Raw genomic sequence first — 9498 nt, forward strand, 5'->3', positions numbered from 1 at the left:
TTTTATACAATGTTTGCTATTGATTCAAAAAAATTAGAAAATTTATATCTAATTTTTATGAAAAATTTCAAAGAAATATAATTTTTTTATTATACAAAGCAAAATTTGGATGAGAATACAAAATAAAATTGTAAAAAAAATCACAAAATCAATAGAAAAATATGCAGCAAAAATTCACAAAATAAATTTGTATGTTCAATTCATATTATATAAGCTTTCTTATATAAAGTAAAAGTTGAAAAAAAGTCATAGAAAAATAAGTTAAAAGAATGCAAAAACAAAAACATAATTTTCTATTTTGAAGAAATTAATTAACGAAATAGGTTATTTTGTATTAAGTGCTTTAAATTAGCCATAAAAGCCATTAAGGCTGATGTTATAAAAATATTGTATAAATCTTATTAGTACGAAATAAAAATATAAATAATTTTTAATAATTATACATTTACAAAATTTTCTAAATCAAATATTTGATTGTAAATTGCTGGAAGGAAATACCTAGGAATGATAGGAAGCACATCCGATCGAATTCCATTTGTTTAATGAAATTGAAGCATTGAATCACGCAATTTCATCTGCTGAATGAAACTGCTATATGCCGATGTCTTCATTGGGCACACACCAAATCCTTTTAAAATTTCCTGCGGCATTGCATTGTAACTTCCTTTGTAGCTATATGTATGCCCATTGTTTGAACCTTGATTTGAAGGGTTTTGTTTGATTTTTGGCTCTCCTGTTAAGGAAGTCAGAACATCTCTAGTCGTATATCACACACACACACACAATCTAATTCAGTTGTCAAAGGCCCGATATCTATGTACATTGTAACATTGTCCTTCATACATTCTTCATAACCGTCACTTACAATGAGGTTAACTTTAACTCTTCCATACGCTTTTGTGACAAATTTTCTTGGCAATGATTTTAGAGGGTAACCATTCCAATAAAGAAATTTTAGTTCAGTTGTAAAAAATTGAAGCCCTTTAGCAAGAATACAATGTTGGTTGAATAAATCATAATGACATTCCCCAACAACTCCCAGAAATTCTAGTCTGCTCATCATAGTGAATATTTGAGAGTTTAACTTCTATTTCTTGATTGTGTATGTCGCAACCTATCCTTCGGCGGGAGGGCGACGCGAGGGCTCACGGGTGCGTCTTCCATGGGAGGAAAATGCGCGAAGTCGTCACCAACGTTTATTTGAGGAAAACGTCGAAAAAACCAGAAAGGTGTGGTCTACGAACTTTAAGTGTGAAAGGTTTGAGAGTTGTATTTACGCATGGGGAAGGTATCAGCACCCCACGCGTCCGTCACAAGGGACGACAACCTTTAATCAATTGTGCAAATATGACTTCAATTTGTTTTATTTTCCCTTTTACGTTTTTTATGTCTTTTTATGCTTTTTGTATTTTTTTATTTTTTTGTGGTCGACAAGGGTGTTTCTCTTGCTCTTACGTATTCCTCAATTGTGATAAGGAAATCAAACCTACGTAGTTCTTTCAAAAGGGGCGAATCAAGTGATTCTTTTTACTTGAAAGAGGTCATTTAAGGCGTTGGACCTTAAAATGATTCATTTTACTTGGTGAGAAAGCTAAGGCGTTGGACCTCTAACCATCTCACGAGGTCGACAAAAGCGGGGCTTTTGCTCCTATGTATCCTCCATCAAAGAGGAAATCATACCTACGTAGTTCTCACAAAAGTGGTAAAGTTACATGTTGATTTTATGCTTTTGAACGGTCCATGTTAACCGATAAAAGTAAAGAGGATCGTTTAAGGCGTTGGACCTTAAAACGTTTTTTAGTGATTTTTTGCGGATAAAGCTTGATTTGTGAGTTGATTTTAGCCTTAGTTTCACTTTGGTTATTAGTCAATTGATCCAAGGAAACTTCCAAAGAAAAACGTCTGATTGATTTTTTTGATTTTTATTCAAAGATATTTTGATTATTTTATTATTATTTTTCAAGATATTTTGATTATTTTATTATTATTTTTCTTTTTTTGGTTTAACCGAGATTACAACATGAATGATTGGTTAGATTTTGTTTTAACAGTGATTAAACGAGATTACAATGCAAATGATCGGTTGAAATTTATTTTATCATTTATTAGGTGAGAAAACGGCTTAAATAAACGGTTAAAGCACGTTAAAAACGGAAGAAAAGAAAACTGAAAGTAAGCGAAATTAAGATGAAAGCTAAAAAACAAGAAATGAATTGAAAGTCTCGGATTCGAAAACTTACCCGTTGAAGAACGAAGAACGAACGAAGAACGGATGAAGAATGGTGAAGAACGATGGAAAACCTTCACGGATTTGCTTACGGAAACGTCTCGGAAGCACCTCAGCTTGGATTTTCTTCACGGAAACAATTTTTTTCACAAAATAGCCAAAATGCATAGCTAAGGGGTGATGGGTATTTTTTGAAACAGCCCCCCTCCCCTATTTATAGGGAAAAAGAGAGGTGTTTGCCGCCTAGAGACTTAATGAAGAAGATTTCTAAGCGCATCCAAATTACTAAGTTCATCCCCCTTTTCGTATTTTACGGAAAAGTTACGGAAGCCTTACGGAAGTGTTTCGGATTTTATTTTCATCTTTTTTCTCTTCCTTTTCATCAATGTTAAGTGAAACATGCTTACCAAGGTTTTCAGAAATTTTACGGAAGCATTACGGAAGTCACGGAAGCCCCGAAAACCATTTTTCAAAAATGTGGAGGAGCTTGCCGCCCAGTTGCTTCCTCCTTAAGCAACCCAACTTCCAAAATTTCCGGAAGGGCCTAGACTTGAATTGCTATTTACACCCCTATCTTGATAAGTTCACCCCCCATTTTTTGTGTTTTTGGCTGTTTTCTTTCCGAAATCACATGAAACTTTACGGATTCCGTAACGACATCCATTTCCTTTCCAGAATGTTGTGAAACTTTATGGATTACGCAATAATGCTCTTTTTGACTTTCGGAATGTTGCGAAACTTTACGGATTGCGCAACAATGTTTCTTTTTTACTTCCGGAATGTTACGGAACTTTACGGATTACCTAATGATGGGGGTTAAGTATCTCGAGGCGGTCAAACGAATGTTGCATGCCACCAAACAATGGTCTCCGAACGAAATTAGGGTATGATAGTGTACAATTCAATTTGAATGCTTCTAATGGCCTCAGTCCCCTGCCATCAGTGTAGAAGCAAATGTTTAAACATAATTAAAAGTTTGATTTCTCACGCACAAAAAATCAAATGTTATTCACATGATATTATTTAGTGAGGCGTTAACCTTGTTATTTTTCAATGCTTTATGAATGTCATTTGGATATCAACCGACTATGGCTTCCAGGTTCACTAGACTCTTGACGAACAATCTCCCAAGCCATTTCTTGTAGACTATCATGAATAGATACAAATACTATCCTCGGAGAAAATTATTAAAGCTTTATCTTTCAACCTTTCTAGCCCTACAACCACTGAATTATCACTTTCACCATCTTTCAATACAGATTTTAGATGGCCCACATTTACCTTTCTCCACAATCTAAGAAAGAAACATGCAAGATCAAGAAATATTTGTTGCTCTTGGCGATCCAAGTCATCATAACTCTGTTTCAATACATCAAAAACTTTTTAAGAGGCATTTTTTTAACCTTGTCTAGCAAACTTTACCAAACTTCCTTTTTTTTTTCCCACAAAGATGATGAGCCAAAATTTTTAGAACTAAAGGAATGCCTTTGGCATAATCGACCATCCTTTTTGATAGCTCATGGTATGCTTTTAGATCACCGCTTTGGTTAAAGGCATTCGAATTGAAAAACTCAAATGCTTTATTAGAACTGAATTCTTTAAGTATATATCATCAATTTTGTTAGCATTAAGCACTTGCTCATCTCTAGTAGTTACAATTGTTCTACTACCTGATCCAAAATTATCAAGAGTTCCCAATAATTTTTCTATGTGATGATATGAATCATGCACATCATCAAGAACAATAAGAACGTTCATTCGACAAATTCTATCATCGATCAGACAACGAATTTGTTGTGTTAATTTTCACCACATTCCCTAATAGTTCACAAAAAATTTCTTTCTTCAAAGATTTTATTCCAACTCTCCTTGATTCTTCTCTTTCATTGAGGAAAAAGTAAGAACCTTCATATTCAGACCACAGTTTGTTAAATATTTCTTGTGCAAGGATCGTCTTCCCAATACCACCCATATCCCAAATTCCAATTATACGGGTGTCTTTTGGCTCTTTGCGTATCCATGATTCTACATATGCAATTTTTTCATCAATTCCAACAAGCCCTTTTGAGTTAACCAGGGGTTTAACCAACTTTGTCAGATCAGCATCATTTATATACAATACACCCACACACAAACAGAGACGGCGTGTTAGAATCAATGTCTGTCAATATTAACTCACTTATTTGAAAGTTTGTTGCGATCCATAGTCACTTGATTTTTTCCTTCCTAGCTACTTAGTGTGGATTCCATAATAGGTCAAGTACTAAAAAAATAAACAAAGGGGCTTTTTTGATATATAGTCTTTAGAAATAACATTTAGAAATTGAGATATATTTAAATGTACTACTTGGTTGCACTTTAACCACTAAAATCAATGGACCAACAAAGTATGGTTGATCCCATAAAAATTCTAGCACAGTGGTGTTGGCTAAAATTATAGTATGCAAAAGTAATAATTAATAAGAATATATTTTGCTGAAAACAATTTTAAAAAAATTGCAATTTAAGAAACCATGTTGTGACAATATGAGTATAACATATAACAGCTACAAAATATAGTGAATATTTATGTGAAAAAAAGAGCTTACCGAAATTTAATGATGCAATTCCTGATATTTAAGCAGATTTATTCAAAGCATCTCTCCAAATTTGCATCTTGGTTTTATTCTCATACTTTCTTTCATGTTCAGCAAATGCGTTTTTGTAACTCTCCGATGATTGATGTTGTACATCTGTGGGTTTCACTTTGTAGAAAACATGGATTACAGTATGTTCATATCTTCTTTTGCATTCTAGTATTGTGACCTCGCTGGTACTTCTCATCACAATTGAAATAGAGCCTCTTCTCTCGGCTGATGACCATCTGCTTCGAGGATAGGCATTTAAGTGGTAGTGGAGGTGGTTTTGTAGAAGAAGGTAATAAAAGGAGTAAAGGTGACGGAGTGGAAGTAATGGGATAATGTGGTACTAGGGCAAAATGGGAGTTGGGCTTGCCGCGAAGTGAGTGACGATGGTCGTTAAACTTCTCCTCCAAAAGTCTTTCCAGAGCCACCGCCTGGACCAGTGTTAGTGGTTGTAGTGCCTGCACTTTGCAACAAATATTTGGAGCTAGATCAGAGACGAAGCAGCTTAGTAAGAACGGGGTCGGAAGGCCAATAATACAGTTGGCCAGGGTCTCAAACTGCGAGAAGTATTTGTTGAATGAGCTTTTCTGGGTCAATTCGAACAGGGTACCGGTGGGGTCTTCATATTGGATGGGGCAAAGCGGGCCTCCAAGGCCTGAAGTAGACCTGACCATGAGGAGATCTGACCGTTGCGAGTCATTCATTGGAATAACCAGGCTAAGGCTAGACCCTCCATATAGAAGAAGGCAATGGTGAGTTTCTCGTTGTCCAGGGTTGAATGATATTCAAAGAACCGAGTGATCTTAAAGATTCAACCCAAGGGGTCTGACCCATCAAAACGCAACACCTCCAGCTTCATATGTTGCGGATTCAGAGATGGAGATGCAGTGCAAAAGAAGAAGATGGAAAGAGGGGGTTGGCCTCGAGAAGGGCCATCTTCTGTAGAAACTCATCAAGCTTGGTGGATATATTGTTTTAAGTTACAATAAGGGCTAGCTGATTGGAGGTGAGCTTGGTGATAGCATCCTCAATTCGATCCATATTCGATTTGGAACGAGTGGATTTAGTCATGAAAACACTAAATATGTTAGGAGCACAGGTAAGATTCTTAGAATTCGAGAACTAAGGACCTCCCAAGAAAATAAAGAAAGAGAAGGGAATTGTATTATTTCTCCCCATCCTCAATACAAGCTAGCATCTATATATAAGCATCATACAAGGATGTTGCAGAATTCGAAAATGGTACTAATAGAATTTGGATACGGCAATAACAAAAGGTAGCTAACAATTAGACGAGCAGCAGACAAATTCTATCCTAGCAAATGATATCTTGCCAATTCAGCAACTTTCTAATAGAATTAGTTAACAAAATCCTTTAGGTGCTTGGGTGGTGCGATCCTTCGTTCTGGCCTTTCACTATCAGGTTATTGGACCATAATCCTCTTCCTATCAATGTTAATCCTATTTCATGTCTCCCAAACCACATAATTTTTTGAGACCTTTTGATTTCCTCACCCTTTTCTCCTCATTTGCCATAATTCATGGTTCTCAAATTCATTCTAATGAACTAAAGTTAATCTTTTTAAATTTAAAGAACTAAACTGAAACTTAAAATACAACTAATGGATAGAAATTTCATTTTAGCCAAATAAAAGAAAAAAAAGTAACTAAATCTAATTTTCATTTTTCCATTTACACTCTAAACAAATCTTTGTAACTTTAGGACATGTTGGGATAATTTTTCTAGAAAAAATTATAGGAAAAGAAAATAAAAAAATGAAAAATTCTTTGTAAGATAAAATTAATTTATAGAAGTTATCTCATAGTTTCTCAAAATATGTTTTAAACTTATTCATAAGCTAATTTTAACTTATAGAAAAATTTTGTTTATTTTTTATTCTAATTTTTTTTCCTGTAAATACTTGTCAAGATATTTATCTTAACAAACCTTGTAGCTACCATTACCATTTCCCTTCGTTCTGATTTTTTCTTTTAATTTTTCTATTTGTATTTTTATGCTTGTGTCCGCGAAACTCAAAAGATAAGATTTTAGAAACCCAAACCATTTCCATCTACTCTTAATCTAGGTTACTGTTCTCAGGTTTTAGTTAAACTAAATTTAAATTTACTAAAATTCCCTTACTTTTCTTTTTTTGTTACATAAGAGAAGAGAAAGCAAAAGAAACAAAAGGAAAGCTGGAAAAGATGGAACATATATAGCGTTGGAGGTGTCACTAAAGAGTAGATGGCTCATGAAAGCGGGGCATCAGAGAGCTGGACTAGAGCATTATCAGAAGCTACTCCCATTCTGGCTAAGTGATCAACACATTGGTTAGCTTCTCTAAATGTGTGCCAAAAGTGAAACTCCAACTTGGAACATTCAAAATTTGATGAATCATCATAATCATATTATTATAGTGGAGGAAAGGAGATCGAGACAAGTTCATTCATCAACCTGATAACTCACTACCATATACGTGATTGTTAGCAATATATTTTTATCCAACACTTAATAAAGATGTTAAATTTTTTTGGTAACATTTAAAAAATATCCTTAAATATGATAAAATATCACAAAACATATTAATAACATTTATTTATATTTGATATAAATATATTAATAATATTTATTTATATTTGATAATATTTTTTAAATATTATCAAAATATTTTAGCAACACTTTTATTGAGTAAGAAAAAAATATTACTAAAGATTATATATATTATGTAGTAATGACTTCCAGACAATATGAGAAACATACCACTCTATAGTACCCTTCAAATCTGCAGAGAAGAATTCCATGGTAAAGACCCTTATTTTGACTTTATATCCTTATTTAGTAAAATAGTTTTACTAAGATATTCTTACAAAGAATACCAAATAATTTTAGATTAATCTATCATTTTATAATTATATAAAATTTATACAACCGTTTTTGAGATAAAATTGTGAAGTAACAAGTTGTTATTTCTATAATGTTGCGTAACAAGTTGCTATTTCTGCAGATCTAAATTTATATGGTTCATGATGAAACTAGTACCTGGTGTTCATTATAAAATGAATAAGCGAACGTGTGCAGCCTCAAAGCAAAACGCGTGGCACTTTCCTTATGTGGCTACTAGCAACCCACCACCGTCCCTTTCTGAGAGTCATAGTGAAGAGTGTGAGGACGTACAGTTGCAACTTGCAAGAGAATATGCTTATTGGTATATGAGACACTGATGTGTCTCTCTTCCCTGGCTATATAATAATAGATGATGTTGAATGGTTTTGCACTTGAAAAATTTGGTGCAGCATGCTCACTAATCTTCAATATTAGATAGTGCATTGGCACATGTAATGAATATAATTTTCTCTTCTAAGCTCACACCAAGAGGCAGAAAGTGGAGTGCAGCCAAGGGTGATTTGCCGGCACAGGCACTAATTAGTTCAATATTGAATAGTTAGTTCTGTTTGATTGATTTACTTCTGTGCCGGCAAGTTTCTCTTGGCTACATTTCGCTTTCTTCTTCTCCTGTGATGCTCTCTGAGGACCCTTTATCAATCCTTTTGCATTGTTGCAGCATCATCATTCGTCCAGTATATATTCTCAATTATGAGTGAGTAATTAATCATCCGTTGATTGAGCAGTGTCCGTAACTAGCTGTAAATTTTCTAATACTTTGATTTTTACCAATAAAAAAAATTATGAGTCATTACTTCATATCTCAACATCAACATTGACAATAAACTGTTTATAATTTTAAACTAAATTTGAACAATAAAATTAATAGAACCCTTCATTATTTATACATATGTTTTGTTGAATCAGCGCTCTTTTATTCTCCCATATGATTGTGGATAACATATAATTAGAAGGGGGTAAGATTGTGTTCGTATTTGGAATGAAAAGGTTGGGAGAGAAACTTGTGGTAGTAAAGGTGGGATTGATCCGGTCTTATCTTTAGACTGTGGGTTGTGCTTCTTTTATGGCCCTAAGTTATATATTGCAAAAAACCTGAAAAATTTGCAGGATTGAAGATTAGACATCTTGAACATAAAATTTGTCCATGACCCAATAATGGTTTTATAATGAGTGGCCCAATAATATCAATAACAATAGCCACAATAGGTTTTCATAGCATTTTGACTCTTGAGGAAGAAAGAAAAAATGAAGACGCTCATTAAACGTCTTCTCATATATGTATAAATTAATTTCATGCATTCTACTACAAAGAAAGTTTAATAATTAGGGGTTTAATTAATTTAGTTGGTTGAAGTGTGCATATGTAAGTTGTAAATTTTCTGATATTGATCGAGTTTAGATTACTTGTTAAAGTCATAAAAAAAAGAGTAGTATGTATACCATTATATGTTGAACTTGCCGTTGCGTAGCCCAAATGAAACATACTCTGCACACACAGCAATATATCTTTAGGCATTTCCTGCTCTAGCTAGTTGTACGTCTGAATGAATAGCATTTTCCCTAATTTCAAAACTCAACTTCAAATACTTAAATTTTCATTTTTAAATAACATAATTCATTTTCTAGCAACAATGAAATCAATCCTCAACAATCTAAGCATAGAAAAAGAATAAAATTTTTCTTACCTATCAAACCCGAAGAACTTTCTTTGAAATGAAAAAAAAAAGAAAAGAGAAAACTTT

General features: G+C 33.6%; 1 non-coding gene across 1 annotated transcript; it reads left to right on the forward strand.

The window, feature by feature from the left end:
* Positions 1-8236: 8236 nt before the first annotated feature.
* MIR169N (microRNA MIR169n) lies at positions 8237-8351 on the forward strand. The gene has a single exon (NR_048882.1). It is a non-coding gene; the product is annotated as a microRNA MIR169n (primary transcript).
* Positions 8352-9498: the final 1147 nt, after the last annotated feature.

Source organism: Glycine max, chromosome 15, assembly GCF_000004515.6.
Source record: "Glycine max cultivar Williams 82 chromosome 15, Glycine_max_v4.0, whole genome shotgun sequence".
Lineage (NCBI taxonomy): Eukaryota > Viridiplantae > Streptophyta > Magnoliopsida > Fabales > Fabaceae > Glycine > Glycine max.